This window comes from Larus michahellis, chromosome 2 (genome assembly GCF_964199755.1).
Source record: "Larus michahellis chromosome 2, bLarMic1.1, whole genome shotgun sequence".
In the NCBI taxonomy this organism is placed as follows: Eukaryota; Metazoa; Chordata; class Aves; order Charadriiformes; family Laridae; genus Larus; species Larus michahellis.
In genome coordinates, this window is record NC_133897.1 from 159,818,192 (window position 1) to 159,838,321 (window position 20,130).

The following is a 20,130-nucleotide window of genomic DNA, read 5'->3' on the forward strand; positions in this document are numbered from 1 at the left end:
CCGGAGCCGCCGGCCGGGGGCTGCCCGCCCGCATCCCCCCGGCGGCGGGGCATGCCCCGCCGGGCGCGCCGCCCTGGCTCACGGGGCGCCTCTGCCCGGGGAGGGCTCGGGGCTGCCATCCATCGCAGACGCTCGGCTTGCTTGGTAACGAGAACAAAAAAGGAGGGCAAGAAAGAAAGAAAGGAGAGGAAAAAAAAATCCCACGAAAAAAAAAAAACAAGCCTAAAAAAAGGCGAAAGAGCGAGGAAGAAAAATCCCGCCCTAAACTCAGAGCTCTGGGAAGACCACTGGGAGCATCCCAACTTCTCCGCGGGTCAGGGCAGGGAGGGCTCCGGCTCTGGGGCTTCCCCCGGCGGCAGGGAGGAGGAGAAGGAGGAAGGGGCAAGGGACAGGCGCGCAGGGAGCTGCGGGGAGCCGGCGGCGGGCGCTGCCCCGGGAGCGGCGGGGACCGGTCCGGCGGAGCCGCCAGCCGCCGCCGCCGGAGTGGTGCTGCGGGAGGGCGGCCCGGGAGGAGGCAGAGCCCGGCGCGGTCAGCTGATGCCCACGACGTCGGCGGGGCTGCCCGCACCCCCCCCTGCCCCGTTAAAGCAGCCGCAGCCGCGGCGACGGGAGGGAGGCAGCGGGGGGAGGCTGGGGTGGGGGGCGCGGAGCAGGTTCCCTGGTCCCAGGAGGCTCCTCCCGTGTCTCACTTCGGTTTCTCCAAGCTGCACTTCGGTAGGTGCCCCGGACTGTCCCGCGGTGCCCAGCAGAGCTGATGCTGAAGTCGGGCATCCCTCCACCTAGAGCCACCTCGGGCCTTGCTCGGGAGCCAGCGCTCTTGCCCGGGGTGGGGGAACCGTGGGAACCACTCCACTTCCACCTGGGCCACCTCAGACCCTCTAGGAAAGCTGGCAGAGCTGTGGCTCTAACCACCCTGTGTTAAGTGAGTGGGTTTGTATGTTTGATGTCTCCTATCCTGTCAGCATTTACATTAAAGCCACTGGATTAAGACCAGAACCTGTCCTGTGCAGAGACTGGAGTTAGAGCTACTTCTCGCTCCCCCATATTGGCAGATGAAATTGTTCCTGCTCCTCTGCTTGTGGGCCCTGTCCATGCCAGCAAACCTGGATGCTTTGTGCACGGTGGCACAACCTGGAGAAGAGGATAGGAGGTATCCATCTTTGCCTCTCCCATCCCTCCTCTGCCCAGAATAAACCTTATTAAAATGTCAGAGACTTGTCCTGGGGAAAGGCAGTTTTGGAGCTGAAACCCCAAACTAGAAGCAGCTGAAAGAGAAACAGTTTACACATTGGACTCTTGCAAACTAAGGGAGAGGTGTTATCCTTTGTGTTCCAGAAGACAAGAGTGATGCCTGGCGAATTCTTTAAGATAAATGCACAGCTGCCTTCTGTCAGCAGTGAGGATGTGTGGCAGTGCCTGGAAGGGAGCTGTATTCTCTTCCTTGGACCTTTGACTTCTGTTGGGAGTCCAGGTGCTTGAACATGGCGTGTGTTCCTCGACTTTCCATGGGACTGAGCCTCCACGACCACCCCTCCAACTGTCATTATTTAATTCACCTTTTGTTATTATTAAGGAAGGCACGGAGATTTAGGAAGGATTTCACTGATTGTTTCTGTATTTGCACTACAATGGATTTGGGGATTCCAGCCAAGTCTATGTCCCATGTGTGAGGCAGGTTTTGTACAGATATAAGCAGAGGAAATTCTTGTCCTCGAGAGCCCAGATAAGGAATGAGTGGTGCTTTTGTGAACAGGGATGGGTCTTTCCTGTGGTTCAGCATGACCCTGCTAACCTGGAAAGGGTTAATACTAGTTTCACAATAATAATAGAGACACACATCCTTACTCCTAGAGAAATCCCGTAGAAATAGCAGCAGTACTTGAAGATAAAAATGTTACTGTAAGTGGGGAAGTCTTATATAAAGATTTATATATTTCTTTTGTAAAATAAATTATAATTATTAGTGGTATTACCTCAGAGCACAGAAAGAAGGCATCTTGTTCATTCAGATTGCTCGACACAAATCATTCCAAATCAAAGGAAAAAGAGACAGATATACAATGCAGCTTAAGGAGACACACATTCAAAAGAGATAAGATGAAGCCAAGACAGGGAGCTCCTAGTTCTCTAATGTTGCTGTAATTGCTGAATCACAGTGCTGGAAGGGTCCTTGAACCCCATGGCAGAGTGAGGTCTACCTTTACCATCGTTCCTGCGATGGAGGTTCTGTACCTCCCCAGGCGGTCTATTTCTGTGCTTCTCCATCCTGATAATTTTCATATCTAACCTGAATTTTCCTTCAAGTATTCACTAAGCACCTCACTTCTTGTCCTGTCCACCATGGACAAGGAGAAGAGATTATCCTGGCAGTAGTCTATACATATGTAAAGGATGTCTCTTCTACCCATTCCCTCCTCCCCTTCTCATTTCTTAGGCTAAACAACCTAATTTCTGTAATTTTTTTTCTGCACAGGTCACTTTTTCTAGGTCCCTGATTGTTCTTTTTGGTTTGTTCTGTATTCTGTACACTTGTTTCATGATTGTATTTTCTTTCTTCCCCTCTGTGAGATGCCGACAACTCAACTCAATTCTACAGTGGAAAGATTACTATGTCTTATGATCTTCACTCCTATTTATACATCCTGTGAGATGTCTGCCTTCCTCCCATCACAGGCTTATCCACAACTGATGACCTACTGAAACTTCTTTGCTGTCCTCACGGCCTGGGCAGGTGTTACTTGCTCCATATGTGCATAACAGCCTACATGAAGTATCTTGTATTTGCCCTCGCCAAAATGCATTGTAGTTTTTCCATCCTGTGTGCCCAGTTTGCTTAGAACATTTTGACCACTAAACCTGCCCTCCCCCACGCCAGCAGTCCTCCCCAGCTCTGTGCCATCTGTGTGTTTGGTGAGCCTACTCTCTCCCCAGTGGTGATGGCAAAGTAGTGCAGTGCATTGGTGCCTGGTGACAGGACAAGGCGCAACGGACACAAGCTGAAACACACAAAGTTCCATCCCAACATGAGGAAAAACTTCTTTACTCTGAGGGTGGCAGAGCACTGGAACAGGCTGCCCAGAGAGGCGGTGGAGTCTCTGTCTCTGGAGACATTCAAAACCCACCTGGACGCGTTCCTGTGCAACCTGCTCTGGGTGACCCTGCTCTGGCAGGGGCGTTGGACTAGATGATCTCTGAAGATCCCTTCTGACCCCTGCAATTCTATGATTCTGTGATTTAGGTAACAGTTGGTGTACACATTTCTTGCATGTATTTCTGAATCTCAGCCTCAGAAGTGCTGGACACCTTTGTGCAGGGCTACTGAGAGGGGACAAGATCTTCTGCGCATAGGCACCCGCTGCAGGAATGCTCTGGGCTGTGCAGAGTAAGGAGGACGGCTGACCATCCTGGGGAGCCGGAGACGGATAAGAATGCCGAAGCCCTGGTTGCTACTGAAGGGTGGACGAGGTGGGGGTCTAACAAGGTAATTTCACTCATAGCTCCTGAGTCCTGTTAAGTCTTGACAGGGCTCAGTGGGCCCTAGATTAGTACCATGCATTATTCAATCTTTGTTGCTCTTGGATTTTTTTTTTTAAATAGAGCTAAATGACTTGGCAGTGTCACAAAATCACTAAAAGCCATTTAAAAATAATACTGTCACTAGAAGGCTTTTGAAGGATGAAATCAGGCAGAATTCATTCCTCTTCTGTCACCTGAAAGTTTATGTCACACTCCTCTCCTCCTTCCCCCTCTCTACCCACAGCAGTAACATTTATATACAGTTTAATGTTATGATATTTAATCATGCAAATAATGATCTCATTCACTTTGGTGGGACTATTTATGTCCTCAGGATTGCAAGCCTGGCACTGTGCTCTGCAAAGCACTCCGGGGCTCTCCAATGAAGGTAGTTTCAATATCTAACACATTATGAAGGAACACTAGTGTTGCTGTACATCTTTATTTAAATACAGATTTCACAGAATAATTTAAAAAAGGAAAAGTGAACAATAGACATATAGCCTATCTATCTCTTCATGCACACACGAAATGTGAAACTTCAATAATGGTGGAAATGACAGAATATGAGCAAATTAGCTTTAATTTCCTCCTTACCTGTTTGGTTGGTGGTTTTTTTTTTCTTTTCTATAACTTTTTTTTTCTTTTCTCCTTGGCAACAATTTAGACATTCTAATAATAACAAAAAAAAAAGAACTTCTGGTATTGATCGAGTCTCCTTTTTAAAAGCTGTCTATCATTTTTCTCAAATGAATGCATATCTCAATACGATGTCTGTATGAAAGCAAGTAAAGGGCACAAGGGAATGGATTAAAAATTGTAACACTAGCTAGTAAAAGCACTCAAACTGATTAATGAAAGCCAAGGTAAAAGAAAAGCAAGGCTTCGTGGACTGAAAGATCAGAGAGAAAGAGGACAAGGACACATAGCTTAACAGATGATGGAAACAATCAACATTTGCTGGAGTTTGCAGATAATTTTTCTCAGTTACAGGGAAAATATCAATGAAATATTTTAAAGTTTGCAGGGAACGAAGCTAAATTATTGCATACCTCAATGATACCATATGGCAGGAAAAAGAAATTAAAAAGAAAAGAAAAAAGAAAGCAAAAAAATTGGTCAGTTCTGTAATGAAGAGGTAGCAAGAAATGTCAATTTTAATGCCCATATTTTAAAATAAGATTTTTACTTTTTTTCTTTTTTTAGTTTTTCTTTTTTCTGTGCATGCTATAGCTTCTCCATGTTGTGGAGCAACAGCTCTCTCATACACAAATGAATTTGTTCTCTCTCTCCCTCCCTTCACAGATACTCATACCCACGTACAAGGGTCAGCAGACAGTGTAAGCATGTGGATTTTATGGAGGAAGATAAGGGGTTGGGGACGAATAATCCACCTTTTAATCAATGGGTGGAGCTGTGTTTTCCCCCTGTCTCTTCCTGGTCTACTTCTTCCTCATCCACCCAGATATTACTCCAGTTTTTAAAATGGATTAGCAGCTGTGACCATTGCAACTCTTTTACTTAGGACTTGGTCAGCACTGGTGCTGACCAGGAATAAATTCGCCAGGCTGTTTTGTACTGAAAAATATTGGCCTGACTATTCATGCAGTTGGTGCAGTTTCCCTGAAAATTAACCTTCAGAAAGGTATTAAACATGATGGAAATTTTCAAGTCTTTCTTAGGAAAAAAAAAAAAAACCAAAACATTTTTAAAGCAGAGAATTTAAGTTTTTAATTTCCAAATGATTCTTTCAATTTTTCATTGTGGATGATAGGGTTTTTTTTCAGAATCAGAGATGAAACGTGATGGAATCTTTAAAGCAAAGAAGATTGATTAGAAAAGAAGACCATGACTCTTCATTGGGAAAGGAGATCCTTTATCCTAATTCAAAATCAAGTGCAGCTTTAATAATTTGAAAAAACTTCCCAAAACAGAACTGCTGTTCTTCGCATTGCTCTCTGGGCCACCCAGAAGCTTCCCTACACCCTTTCACCCTCTTCCAACCGTGTTTCAGAGAGTAGCTGCTTCTTCCCTTGTCTCTCCCCTTGGCACACCATCACTCTCCTGTAAAGCTGTTAAGACCAGTGAATCCCTGGGGCACCTGCATTGCTGAATGAATAATACTTTTCACAAAGCAGTAGACAGTTCTTGATGCTTTATGGGATTCCTTTGAAGAAGAGATATTTTTTTTGTTTTAATACAAAAGACTTGCATGTTAATTGCAACAGAAGTTAAAATGAAATGAACTATTAAATTCACCTCTCAATGTACTACAAGTGAAATCTTCATAATCTACAGCAAACAGACCATTCATAAGAATTTTAGTCTTGATTTGGTATCTGAAGCAGCAAGTGGTAGGAATGATGGGTGAAGCTACAATTGAAATTACTAGAAAGGAGACTTGAATTTGAGCTATTCAAAAGAAATTAAAAACCTAAAAAAAGCACACAAGTCTATTCTGTATAACTTTTTCACTTGGAATAATAATGCTTAACTCTATGTAGAGGTTTTCACAAGCTCATCTCAAAGTGTTTTTCTTGTTACAGGATGGAGATGTTTCCTGTGGATGTATACGATAAATCTAATTACGCTGCAAATAGGGAGCTGTTATATTGTATGAGATTTTAAATCTAACCAGATCAGTATCTTGCAGTTACTGCAGTATAAGACATATCCTAAGAGGAAATCCCCCTGTCAGCCAGATCAAAGAGGGGAAAGTCTGGTAGGGTTGTGTATGCATGCGCTTATGTGCGCGTATTAAACCTTGGAACAGGAACAAAACCTAGAAATGTTCATGTTTCCAAGGGAAAGGAAATTCCTTTTTGTTTCTTCTCCTTCTGTCTTGGGGAAAATAATTCTATTCAATTTTTAAATAAAATATGAAGCCAACTTTTCAGCTCCTGGGAACTCTTTTCTTTGCATCTCTGTTTTTTTCATGAACCAAGGAACCTGGAACCTTCCAGGGATGTTGGTGTTGCAAGTAAAAGCTACAGAAATGCTGTGACTCTGGGCCAAAAAAGACTTGCACTGTGTCATCTTAGATAGAAAGCCCCTGAGTTGAGTTCTCAAGCAGCTCTTTACAGAGCTCAAAGGATGCCAGGCAGGTTTTTGAAAGAACCTGGCTTATGTTTCTGAAACATTGCTTCATCAGACACTTTGCATATGCAAATGTGTAGGACTTGTGTTTTGCTGGCCTGCAGATAGGCACAAGGTTTGATTCAGCTGGGTTCCTAGGCAGTACTTTTCCCCAGCAACAAAACTGTTACCCCTCACTCCCTTATCTTCTATATGAAGGTTTCTTGTATTAGAAAATGAACAGTATGTAAAATAATGCTTTAAGTGACTTGCTGTATCACAGAGACAGCACTGATGCCTGTTGTGCTGATATTAACAGTGATTTATTTCAAACTGAGCTCCCATCATAACCGAAGCATGTTAATCTGCTCATTGCCAGTCAAGCTGGGAATGGTAGGTGTTCTTAGACAAAATGTTTAGGAGGAATCGTTGGTTGACTCATGGCAATCTTTAGTCATTCTCTGAAATGATACTATTAACGTGTATGGGATCAGCAGAGTACTTGTTTCTCCTTTCTATTACCTTGTTTTTACATTCAACATCATCTTCCTTGGCATAGGGGGAGGATAACAGATTCATGTTTGAGCAATCTATTTGACATTGCATTTCTCTAAATCACCAAAACCTGTCATTTTCTAGTGTTACAGGATTTGCTGTAGCAGATTAAATCTGGTCTGCTTTTGATAGCAATGGCAGGTTTTTGGTCTTCCAGAAGAAGATTTAAAACTGGCCTGTAGGTTGTCTACCGTACACATGAGATTAATTTGATCTTCTCTTACATGACTAGAAAAGGTAATGTCAGCCTTAAAGGCTGCATCTACCCTGTTTACAACACTGTGAGGTTACTAAGAGCCAAGGAGAATAACACCTAATTGCCAGGTAACACAGGGATCTACAGAAAATCCAAAAGCCTTTCCAAGGAAACAGGCATGGAGAATGTCTATATGCTACACATATAGGGCTCTAAAGCCAGTTAAATAGCTTCATATGAGAATCAAACCACAGGTACTGTTATTGTGATTAATATTTATCATGGCAACATGAATAATTTACACAGAGGGTGGTTGTGGCTGCTCTCAGTTGTACAGGGAAGCAAACAAAATAATTTGTTCTGGAATCATAATGGGAGACCAAATATCTTAAATTCCAGTGCTTTGTAAGGAGGAAGTTCCACATTACACTGCACTCTGCTGCATGTTTTTTGGCATCTCTCTAATCAAGACATTTTCACTGAATGTTTTCAGCATGCAGCAGCTCAGACATTTGTTTTAGCAGTAAAAGAACACTATGGTAGTACTGCCTGTTGATCCCAAGTGTTACTCCGATATGGTTCACATCATAATATATGAGAGATGTCTCTGAAAAGAAAGCCCAGTGTGGTTTTGATTGCTATAGGGTTTTGCATATTTTTTTTTTCCTTTGAATTACAGTCTCAACTTGTGACTACAACCCCATTGCATAACTCTCTTTAAAAATGTATAACAACAAAAAAATTCTGGTTCCAATGGATTTGCAGCCCAGGATGGGATACAGCACTTAGACATAGCACTTAGACCGTATGGAGTAACAGATAAGAAGTATGTGTGGGAGCAGTTGTGGCCATTGCAGTTAAGGAATGGCCTTTACATAGCAGTTGACCTCTTTTGAGATTTCTGCAGGAATTATGGCAGGGAAGTATTTAAATATTTAGTGGGCAAGACGATAGCTTTCCTCATTTTTACAGAAGCTGACAGAGCCTTAGCAAAAGGCTGGCAAAGTGGTGAAGCTTTAGTGACACAAATTCAGGATAGAATATTGAAGTCTTTCTCCAGATTTGAACTAAGAGTTGTCCAAAACCACTCCAGCGGTAAATGTACTCCTGATCATTCAGCTTGTATATTTTTTCCAGCTAAAATTGGGAACTCTTAAAAAACATCCTGGTGGACCATTTTGTCTGTGATCATAGATCATTTACTTTTTTAAAATTCAGTAGCATTGCATTATTTACACTTTAAAATACCTACCAGGGGTAAAAGCCTGGATGGTGGAATAAATTATGTTCTTACTAAGTACCAGGCCAAGCAGGAGCACCAGTAGCTGAAGGGCACAACCAGATTTAAAAATAATTTTGGCTAATTCGAGATATAGTCGAGAAAAACAAAGAGAAGAAGAGAAGATGCAATTCATCAGGGGCAAGTGGAAGGTACTGTATATAAGCAGAAATAATCGGTTACACTAGCACATGATGGGGAACAGCTGCTTAAATAGCAGTTCTGCAAGAAATGATCTGGGGGTTATTGAAATTGAGCCAACAAAGTCATGCTGTTGCAGGAAAAACAAACATTGTGGTGCATAAGCAGAAAGGTAGTCTTTTAAGGCTTGTGAAATAATTCTTGCACTCTGTTCAATACTGGTAAGGTCGTAGCTGGACCCTGTCCAGTTGTAAGGGCACAGCATGGGTTGGAGACTCTCTGGGGGATGGGTCCAAGGGACGTTCCCCTGGTGGGGCTGTGCAGTCCCAACCCAGGTCACCAGGCACCTTCGTGGGGACAAAGACAGGCTGAGGCTGAGACATCAGCCTGCGAAGCTGGGTACTAGCATCTTATAGCGTCAATGGGGCAGGGACTGATGGCCCTGACATGGGCTGTGATGGGGTCCTCGGCCATGGGCAGCGGTGGGGATGGCCCTGGGTGAGGTGGTGAGGGTGGTGAGACACTGGCCCAGGTTGCCCAGAGAAGTGGTGGAGGCCCCATCCCTGGAGACACTCAAGGACAGGCTTGATGATGCTCTGAGCAACCTGATCTAGCTGAAGATGTCCCTGCTTACTGCAGGGGGGTTGGACTAGGTGGCGTTTAGAGGTCCCTTCCAACCCAACATATTCTATGATTCTACGATGAGGGCCAGTAAAGAGCTGTTGGTGCCCTCAGGGGTCGGACACCAGTTTTGGGAACTTGGACTTTCCAGAAACAGTTAAGAAACGCATGATCTGAGATGTAGGAAATGGAACCCTGTAGAAAAGTTTGAAAGGATGACTTATTTGGCTGTGTTCAGGTGTTGCCTTCATATGTTGTCTCCTAATAAAATTAAAGAACAGTATTATAAGAATAATAAAGAAGTAAAGCAATACAAAGCAATCATTAATGTTTTATAACTGTAGAGGATATTGCTGTTTAGGTATTTCTATCAGACTGATACATATTTCACTAAAGAAAGAAGGCATTCAAACTGCATTAGTAATTTTCTGAAGAGTGCGGTGGATGTTACTTAGATGTGATGACACTTGTTATCACCATATGTAAACTTTTTGCATAATGTATTCTTGACTCATATTCACCTTTGCATTTCAAAACTTCATTTACTCTCTGATAATTTAAATAGTACAAAGAGCAGTACGGGAAGGGGACAAGTTAAGAATTTCTTTTTAAAGAAATGTCAGCTTCTAGCAGCTCAATTTTAACAATTTCTGCAGCACAGGGAGGAATTCTTTTTTTATCCTTGATGGGCTATTAACTGTTGAAATGTAGCTATTCATCTTTCATTATTTCAATAGCTCAGAGTCATAGATGCTTGTACATTTACTCTCATAATGCTTTGTATTTTTGCAGACCTCAGTATTTTGTATGAGCTGAACAGACAAGGCCATGTTCTCATTCCGTTGAGACTCTCTTGACTCAGCAAAGAGAGAGCCTGGCAGAAGTCCAACTGTTTCTCTCCAGTCTGTGTTTGGCATAGGGCCAGACCCAACATCGTTGCCCATCGCTAGAAGGAGGCTAATCCCCAGAAGGCAGGATTCACCCTTTGGGGTGCAGCATGTGTCTATATGTATTTTATTTCTTACTGTATTTTAGAATAGTGGTGTAGTAGAATGTTAGACCATTCAGCTGGACCTCCCTTTACTATCTCTTATTTGCTGTAAGGGTTCCTTGGGAATGTCAGAACAAAGGCTGCTGAATGGCAGCGCTGAATCTTTTAGCTCTTCTGAACTCATTTGTTCCTAAGACACTCCACTGACACCTGTTCTGGGCTTCTCAGTACAGAAATGCTTGCAAGCATCTTACTTTGCTGCACTCTCCTGGGATGCTCTATTTTCACCCAAAGAGTAAATCTATTCCACCTTGCCAGCTTGTCTCCCAGTTTATTTTTATATAGCCGTGGGGTATCAGTGCAATGCTGAACTCCAGATGCCTGAAGCTACAAAATTCTAACGTTGGTATCATTGAATGATTGATGCCATTACTGACAATCTATGTTCTGAAACTCATTTGCTTGGACACTGTGGAATGGGACTTCCATGCAGGTAGTGCCTGTAACCAAACAAAAGGACACTTCAAAGATAGGTCATTGCAGAGCTCTTGCTGCCTCTTTGCAAAGTAGCAAGCAGAGTCATTTTTCCACATATTCTAAAGTGTGACATGAGGGAATGCCTATGACTTGTGCATCTGTGTTTCAGCCTTGCTCCTGGCTATAGACCAGCTGAGGACACTCAGGAAATGATCCGCCGGGGTAAATCTCAATGTAGGATAGGACTTTCATTTTGCCTCCTCTTTTTTAATGTAGACTGATGTTTCCTGCAGAGGAGGTATATTGAAGAGCTGGATTCCCAATAAACTCTTAGCTCACCCCAGGATCACGTGGTGGATGTTGTTTCCTTTGTCATGGCTTTCAGAAGCTGATGGTGTGGTGAGACCAAAGCACACAGGGCAATTCTCACTCCAATGGTCTCATGAGTCATACAATGATTATGGCGCAAGTCCAGAAAAGGAAAAAGAATAGTGGTGATAGGATCTGGGAAGATGTATGTGCTGCCAGCTTGGGAAGATCTTTGTCCCTTGGGAGGTGCCAGTATTATGAGATTCATGAGAGAAGATCAGCAGCATGCACTTGTGCCACGTTACACGAAGTGAAGAAAAGAGGCCAAAGGAGAAATACCAGACTCTACTGTCCTTTTTGTAGGAGAGGAATTTGAGGAAGGTTTGGTTCAAACCACTGAGAGAAGAAGTAAATTGTAAATGAGAAAGTATCAGAGAAGTATATGACAACTATGGCCCAAGGCAGGAGCTTGAGACAGCACCAAAGAACAGCGCTGCTGTTTTACTCAGTGCTTGTCATAGCACAGTCAGGCATGTTTGACCAAAGACTTTTTTCCTCACAAAACCCTACCAAGAAAAGGTTTGTTGACATTTCTTGTCAAAATGAAAAAGGCTTTCAAAGGTATTTCTAGCAGAGATGTAGATGTTTAGATACTCACCTGAAATACGGTAAATCAATCTTCCAACTCCTATTCTGTCTTATGTTGGGCAGGATTTGAAGATACATCTTTAGATGTCTTGTGGGCCCCTCATCACAAAGGTACTGAGAGTCTTTGTCTGACCCACTGAGTGTGGAACTGTTTATACAAAGGAGAACTGCTTGAACATGAGCATGAAACAGACCCATACAGAATGACTCCACCCTTTCCCAACTCCTTGTGACTGTGCCTCATGCAGAAGTAGTTCGTACCAGGAGTTGTAGGGGGATACCAGAATGTCATTCACTCTGCCCCTTGACATGCTTCATTCACCTAAGCAGTTGATTCACGTCATACATTTAGTCAGGATTACCAAGATGATTTTGATAATATCTTATTTGAAACTGCTTCACTGTCTGAGTCCTTTGGATGTAGGAAAACCTGCTGGGCACCCTCAGAAATTTTCCATTTGTATTAGAGTAGCTGCCTCAGAAAAACAGAATGACCTTTATGTTTTTTTCCCCCTAAAAGTACAGTGCAGACAGAGGAATGCTGGATGGGTTGGAGATAGTACAATTTGTATGGTTCATGCCATTAAACTTGGTAAAAACAACAAGGATGATATATCCCTCAATGTCTTCCCTAAAATACATGCTTTGACATCAGAGGTGTTTGCTGTCCCCACAGCAATTTTAGAGGCTAGAGTTGTATTGTACTAGGCCTTTGATTTCACTGCAATGAAGAGAGTGAAATGCAAATGAATATTTCTAATGCAGAATAATAATCACTGTAGTTGGATGAGCAGTAAATGTGCAGAATGATCTAGGCTGAAAACAGGTGGTTTCAGCAGAGCTGTGGGATCCTAAAAACACTAGGCAGAGTTTCAAGTCAGCAGATTAGAAAAACAAAAGATCATTATCCATGTCACAGCTAAATTCTCTCATTTATTTGAGGAGGGCTGGTGGCTAGGATCTCAACTGCCAAGGCAGAGGACACACTCAAGAGACCCTTTATCTAAATGAGATCTGAACTTATATTGCTCCTCCACAGCTTGATGCGTTGGAGGTGAAAGCTACACTTAAGTGCTGGGAAGTGGGCTATGAGGATTAATTGAGTGTCCGGGGAGAATGGAGTGAGTTTCTTGCATTTCTGCTTCATGCTTTTAAGGAAAAAAAGGGTGATGTTACTCCACTCAGAGAAATGAGACTGCTGATAGGGTAAGAGGCCCCTCTCTGTTAAGAGAGGCAATTAGAGGGGAGAGGTTGCCTGCCCTTATGAAGGCCTGGGAACACAGAAGAAGAGTGGGAAGTGTCTGGGTGAAGAAGCGTCGCACAAAGAAGTCAGGAGCCAGGGGATATCTTGGTTGAATGTTTCATGACATATAGCTAGGAGAAATTTATTTCTCTAAGGAACACTTTCTTGCTCCTGTCTCTCCTGGGATCTGTCAGAGCTGCTTGGCGCTGTGCCTATGAATGGGCTGTTCGGTCTGGAACATCTTTTACTTGACTCTGCCTCTTTCTGGGTGTCCTGCTGATGGTAGCTGATGTGTGGCGACACGCTGACATGCCATCCACTATGGTGGAAACATCGTCAGGGCCTCCCCCTTCCAACTCCCTTTGCAAGGCTGGCGCAATCTTCCTCATCCACCTCAATCAGGTCATCTAGTGAACAGGGACAGAGAAATCCAGACAAAACTAGGAGCAGTTCAGCAATCACAAAGTTCAGTATTGTAAAGGATTAAGGATACCGTGATGTTTGAGTTTCAATTGGCAGAAACACAGGGTCAGCCCAAACTATTCAAACATTTCTCAGCAGTTTCTGATTGAAAGTTTCTCTTCTTCTTTAGTCAGTAATGATGTGCAGCATGAGCTCGCAGGGATAAGTCCTGAACTCTTGTTATCAGCCTCCATGACTAAACTAGGAAACAGAGTTGAACAAGTATATGTAAGGATGGAACTCAGACTGGCAGCAAGATGGGCTGAATATGTCACCTGGCTTTTACCAACTGTGGCAGCAGTTACTGCAGTACCTTTAACAGGTCTGTTTTGACTGAGAACTAGAGACTTTTCTGACTCATCTGCAATCAAAAAATCATCCATTCTCTTTATTTCCTGTCTTTGAATAAAAGAGTTTCTGTTTCCAGTTGCCAAATACAAAATCAATCCCACACGCATCCTCCTGAAGACAATGAAACTTAGCGTGTATTGTTCTACAGCTTCATTCCTGACTGCCTGTCGTATTTTCAAGTCAGAGATAAGACTGAAGGGAAAGTTTTGTTATTCAGTAACCTCCTCTATCTCTCTGCTTATATAAGATTGACTCCTTGTTCCGTTTTGCCCAGTTTTCAATGACTCAAATGAAGCACTGCCTACCATTGGCATGTTTCTCTCTGGCTAACAGATATTTCCATTAGTCTCTTTCTTAGAGGTCAGCCTACTGGTATTTTTGCTCTTTGTCATTCTGTAGCTTCTATTTCTCTTCCTCCACGGTAAAATAACTTTTGTCCTTCCATCTCTGGAACAAAATAACAGATATTTTTGTCTCCTGCGTATTTACTTTGATCAAGTAATACATGATCTCTTCAGCTTTGTTGTTTGTTTGAAATAGTGCAAACCCCTGTCTTTTTGTTTCTTTAAGTTGATTCGGTAGGCATATTCCCCAGTTCGGAGCCCCACACATTCTTCAAGATCTTAAAACTGTGTTAAAGAGCAAATCCCTTGAGCATTAGAATACACAAGATAGGTTTAATTATTTCCCTCATGGGGCTACCAAAATGACCCTCCAACTTAGACGCTCTTTGCCTTTTAAGCTGTCTCCTCGGTATGCAACAGAGCAGGTGGAAGGAGTTTCAAGGCTGGGAAAAGAACAGCCTGTGTGTACACAACATTATGTTTATATTTCTCTTTCCTCCAAAACAGAGGTTTCTTGGGATAACTATACCTCTATTATAATTGCCAAGGATAAGGATGAAAGCTGATGCATCTGATTAGAATCTATAATGTTTTGAACTGTAGGTTGCCTCTCAGATGCACTGGCATTATCTAGAAAGAGGAGAAGTCAATAGATCAAGGAAGGATTTTATCAAACAGGTACTATATCTTTATCCCACTGTTGTGGCTCTATTTCTTTGTTTTTCTGATTAAACTAAGTGACAGTAGATCCAGAAGTAACAGACCAGGACAGGTCCGTTCCTCAGGACAATTCCATGAATTTCTTTTGTAGCTGAGGCAATGTGGATTTCCAAAACATAAAGTTTTACTAGCCCATGAGGGTGTCCAGGTTCAGATGCCTTTTTTGTCTTGCATGTAATTTAAAAATCCTACCTCACTGAGGATGAGAGGAACCCTATCACTGTGCTATCAGTGCTATACTTCAGTACTCTCTCAGCCTCCTGCTGCCTGTAGAGGTTGTTGTGCCAAATTTTTCATACACATGCTCTGTTATTGCCTAATTTAGGATGTAACAAATGCTAGAACAAAGCATGTTGTTTGTTTTCCTTCCCAGTGGGCAGTGGTTTCTTGATATTGGAAATCTTAGCTCATGTATGTCAGGAAAACCAATGATGACTCCCCACAGTAGTGTTGTATGTTAATAACAGCTTAACTTTCCAAGTCTCCCCCTGCCAGGTAGTCTTCTAAAGCCTTTCCTTCTTCCCATATTGGAATATTTAAGCTAACTTTGATGTGCTATTATGTTATGAAAAAGTTTTTTCTCCTCTCACATCATGCAAACAGCAGAATAGCACATTGGCACTGAGTAGCTGTAAAGATATGTTGTCCCACTGGTGCTAAATCATTTTCTTCCTTCAGATCTATTGTTCCTGGTTTTCTGTAGTCTCAGGCAGATTATTTTCTGCCTGATATTTTGAAAGTTTTCAGTGCAACCTGTCAGAAAGCGGGATTTTCAAGAGCAATTATAAAGCTTCTCACACACTATTTACACCCTGTTTATACTACTTTATGGGAGGAAGATACCTTCATTCGTGTCTGTGTCCCACTATGTAGTCCAAGGCATAAAAATGGAATCAAATCAAATGTGGTTCGCTGTCAGGGAGAGGGGAGGGCTGACTGTTCTTTAAAGGAGAGAGAGACAGGACCCAAGCGTGATCCTTGTGCAGGCAGTGCCACCACTAATGTGGCAGAGTCCCTCATGGTCTTGACACGATGGACAGAGCTGGGTGCAGGTAAGAGCGTCCACTGGCAGCCCCAGACGCGGCAAATGATGAACCATAGCCAGGGTCCATGCAGTGGTTTCAGTCATGAGTAGAAGGTGGTGAAGCAAGGGACAGGACTGGAGATTTGGTCTCCAACAAGACTGGGCTCCCAAGTCCATCCAGTAGACAGCACTAAAGATAGGGCTTGGACAAGGTACAGCATGCATCTAGGGGGTTTGGTTCATCTCGGTGTCAGGGCCAGAGATGGTTAGAGACTGGTACCCCTACAACAGAGAGAAATCAGGTACTGAAGGCCCAGGGCTGAGCTGAACTGGGCATCCTGGGCCCATAGGTAGATGGTGCAGGTGGAGGCCACAGCCAAGACTGGTCAGTGACCTTTAGGTCTATTAGGGCCCTTGGGGCTCTGACACTCATCTACTCAGGATGGTACTTGATTGAAGGTTAAGGCACCTAAGCCTTCTTATCCATGTGCACATGTGATAGTTGTCCACGCTCCATTAGAGCTGATATGCACCTAGGGCTTAATAAATCTGCCTAAACATAGGCATAGGCCACATACAAGCATATCTGAAACGTCTACAGGGAGCTGACTGGGGACCATGTGGACATCTCTGAAGTGCTGGAGGCCAGGTGGGAATCCCTAGGGCATCTCAGCTGTCAGACAGTCATGTTGTCAATGGCTGTTGCAGACAGAGCTGAACAGTTCATGGCATTCAATATTCAATACCTATTCCCAGTATCTAAGCTCATTTTAGATACCATGAATGAGTTGTCTGACAAACTTAACATGGAGATGAGACCTTTCCAGGCTGATATAATAGCGGGGTTTTTTTTTGTTTTTTTCTTTTTTTTTTGTCTCTCATGCTCATCTCTGGGAGTCCTTATCTCATACTGATTTTGGCAGATGATTGATGTTCTTCCCTTTCCCTCTCCTTTCATCACATGGACAAACCATTCACTGAACTCAAACTCAAACTAGGACAGGGATTTTATTGGAACATGGGCAGTAGGTGGGGAAGAAGACCACGTTTGTCCTGGAAACTCTTTGATCCAGTCCTCCCCCTTCTTCCTCAGTTATATGCACTCCAGGCCCATGCTTGCTGCTATGCTATAGCCCTAATACTGATACTCAGCTTCAGAACCAGCTTGTGTTACATTGGCAGCACATCCTTGACTATGGAAACTGGGATGCTGACAGATAAACTTGTCCAGAAAGCAGAACAGTGCACTTAAACTATAATCATCATGAGTCACTACAGCAGCTTTTTAGAACCAAGGGAAGTATTTTGACTCGTGCTCCATTTTCAGTAAAAAGCCAGAATGTTCTGCAGAAATCAGACACTATAAAAAATAATAATTCCCTTGGTAGCCCAAATTTTCCTCTACTAGGTAGTTCTGATGTAAATTTTTCAGCTAGCACTTGGAATAATCTTGTTTAAGACATGATTCTTTCAAAATTTTAACATCGGGAGAAGGTAAAGATGGGATTAAAAAAACTCAGTCTAATCAGTGAGAACATGATTATGTGAAAGCTAAACACTTTAAAAAAAATAGTCCATACAAAGGTTTCATTTGGTCTTTCCTTGATGAATGTTTTGTAGAGCATGACTAGTTTTGGTTCCTCTTTGTTAAAGCCTATCTGAGACACAGGGAAAAAGAACAAAGTCTTGTTAAGAACTATAAAGTATGCCATAAGAAGATGCTCTATTGAGGAGATAACTGTATTATTGAAGCCTGTAATTTTAGAATTGCTTCCTGATAAACCTTGAAAAAAGAACATGTATGAAAAGGAAAAAAAAAGTGTTCTGCAATAATGAACTGAAAGCATGTAATATAACTTGTTGGCTTTTGTGGAGCACGGCTGGAAAATGTCAAAAAGCAGTTATAAACAGTTTACAGCACTGGAGAAGGGATAAAAATTGATCACAGACTTTGGGGTTTGTTTTTGATGAAGCTATACTCCCTGCTCATCATGTCTGATGCCACATGCTCAATGTACATAGGTGCATACAAACAAATTGCATTTGCACTATGCAATCTGTAAGCCATACACTGGCACAGCCAACAACGTTTCACCCAAATGTCTGCCAAAGGGCAGGGAAAACCCTTTGTAATTTTTGCCATTACGCGTCTGATAAGACAGAAGCAGCTGTAGTCCAGATTTTAGGTCATTAGTTTTAATGGTCTCTTCAGTTAAGAACCTGAAGGATAAAAATAAGCCTAGAAGAACCTCAGATATTTACCTGGGAAACACAAGGAACAGCAGACTAATTGGACTGAAACAGCTGCATGGCAGCACCCAGCTGCTTTGATGTGAGATAGCTCCTTCCCATCATGGACCAGCCCCTAATGTTCACAGACGCCTCTCAGAACTGCCGCACCAGAGCTTGCTGCTCTGATCCCCCTGCACAGTCAACATCCACGGCAAAGCGGAAAGCCTGGGAACAGTTAGCATTGAAATTAGTTAATCTGGGAGTAGGAGAGGGTGCTTTTTCATTATTTCTCCTGCTTTAGCTCTTACTTATTCGTGGCAACACTAGTGGTGTTTTTTCCCATTCTTCTAAGAAATGGACAGTAAAGCTTATTAGTTTTGTACATGCCAGCTCCTCTTTTTTTCAGAATTTCTATTCTTAATCTCTCCAGTTGTAGAATGAAAAAACTGTCAGACTCCTACTCACCTTTTACCAGTCAGAAGTATATGTCAGGTTGTTTTCTGTTATTAGTGTCTTAAAGCAGCCTGGAAGTTGGAAACATTGCAATAAGAAGTTGTGACTTTTCTCTCAGAGGAGCTTAAAGGGAGTGCTAATGTATTTGAACCAGATTTTAATTCATCACAGCTGCTACCTGAGGCTGCAAAAGTCAGTAAGCAGCTGAGTTAGGCTTGTTCCTGAGGAACTTTCCTCCTGCCTCTATAGGGGGAATGGACCAGCCTCTTTATAATCCTTCAGATGACTTCTAGCTGTTCTGAAGACAAAAACTCTTCCATATGGCACTCTAATTGCACAATAAAAGTGATTTAATTTGAAATAATTACTTTGTTTTCAAAGTACCACAATTATTTCAGCCCAGAGCCAGCTTTTGGAATAGTATCTTGTAAAAGAGTTCATAGATGATGGAGGTGTCTGTTTAATTTTTAATTATTGTGTGCATCCTTCGGTTTACCTACTTGGTATTGTTTATATGGCTAGAAGGAACTAAAGACAAAGGGCTGTTGGTAAGAGCGGTCAGAAATGAAACAGGGGCAGAGACAAAATATCTTCAAAGAAAATATCAGAAGACCTTAAAAGAACAGAGGAGCCTTAGGGGAAGTGCCTATTTATCTGGCTGCAGCCAAGTACATAGGCATGTTTTCTTTTCCAGTGCTGGGGGTCTAAGATCAAAAAAATAAAAAGAAAAAACATTTCTATAGACAGTTTGGGGGCAAGCAGGAGCTGGCATAGGGGAGTAAGTGAGGCAGCAAAAAAGCTATTTGAGGAAGATGTTGCAGGAGTGAGACCAACAGAGGCAGAGGAGCACCAGGAAGCTCCAGGCAATGAGCCTGGCTGTTCGAGTTAAACAGGAGCATCCTAAATTTGTGAGGAGATTGTGAACTTTAGTTAGACTTGATGAAGCTTTGCTCTTGGGCTAGCTCTCTCCTCTGGCAGCTGTTTGAGTAAATAAGCAATATTTCATTTTGACAAAGATCTTTTACATCACTTTCCTCAGCAGCTGGTCAAAAGCTTCCCGGAGGAGTTTCTTGGAGGTGTAAGTGTGGCTGAGAGAGTGAGATCGAGTTCCCGAGCAGATGTACCTTGACAGAAGTGAAAGAAAGAGTGCTGATTGCCTGACAGCAGTGTATAAAAGGGACTAAAGGGGTGTGATGCAGAGTTTGCTTTGTGTAATGATGGAGATTTTTATTTCGGGATAGCTTTAGTGCAAGAGTTATTCCAAAAAATATCTCTGGCAAACAGCTTATGCCTTTAAGACCTAGTCATAAGATAGTCTAAATTAAGCAGTTCTGCTGCTGAAACATGTACTCACACAGCCTTTGGGATTACTTTAATGATCCAGGTGTGACTCCACATTAGCAGCTGCACTGATGCAACTTTCACCTGTAGATCAGTTTGCGGTGATGTCCCTGCATTTCTGCTGTCACTCAGTACATCCAAGCTATGCTTTT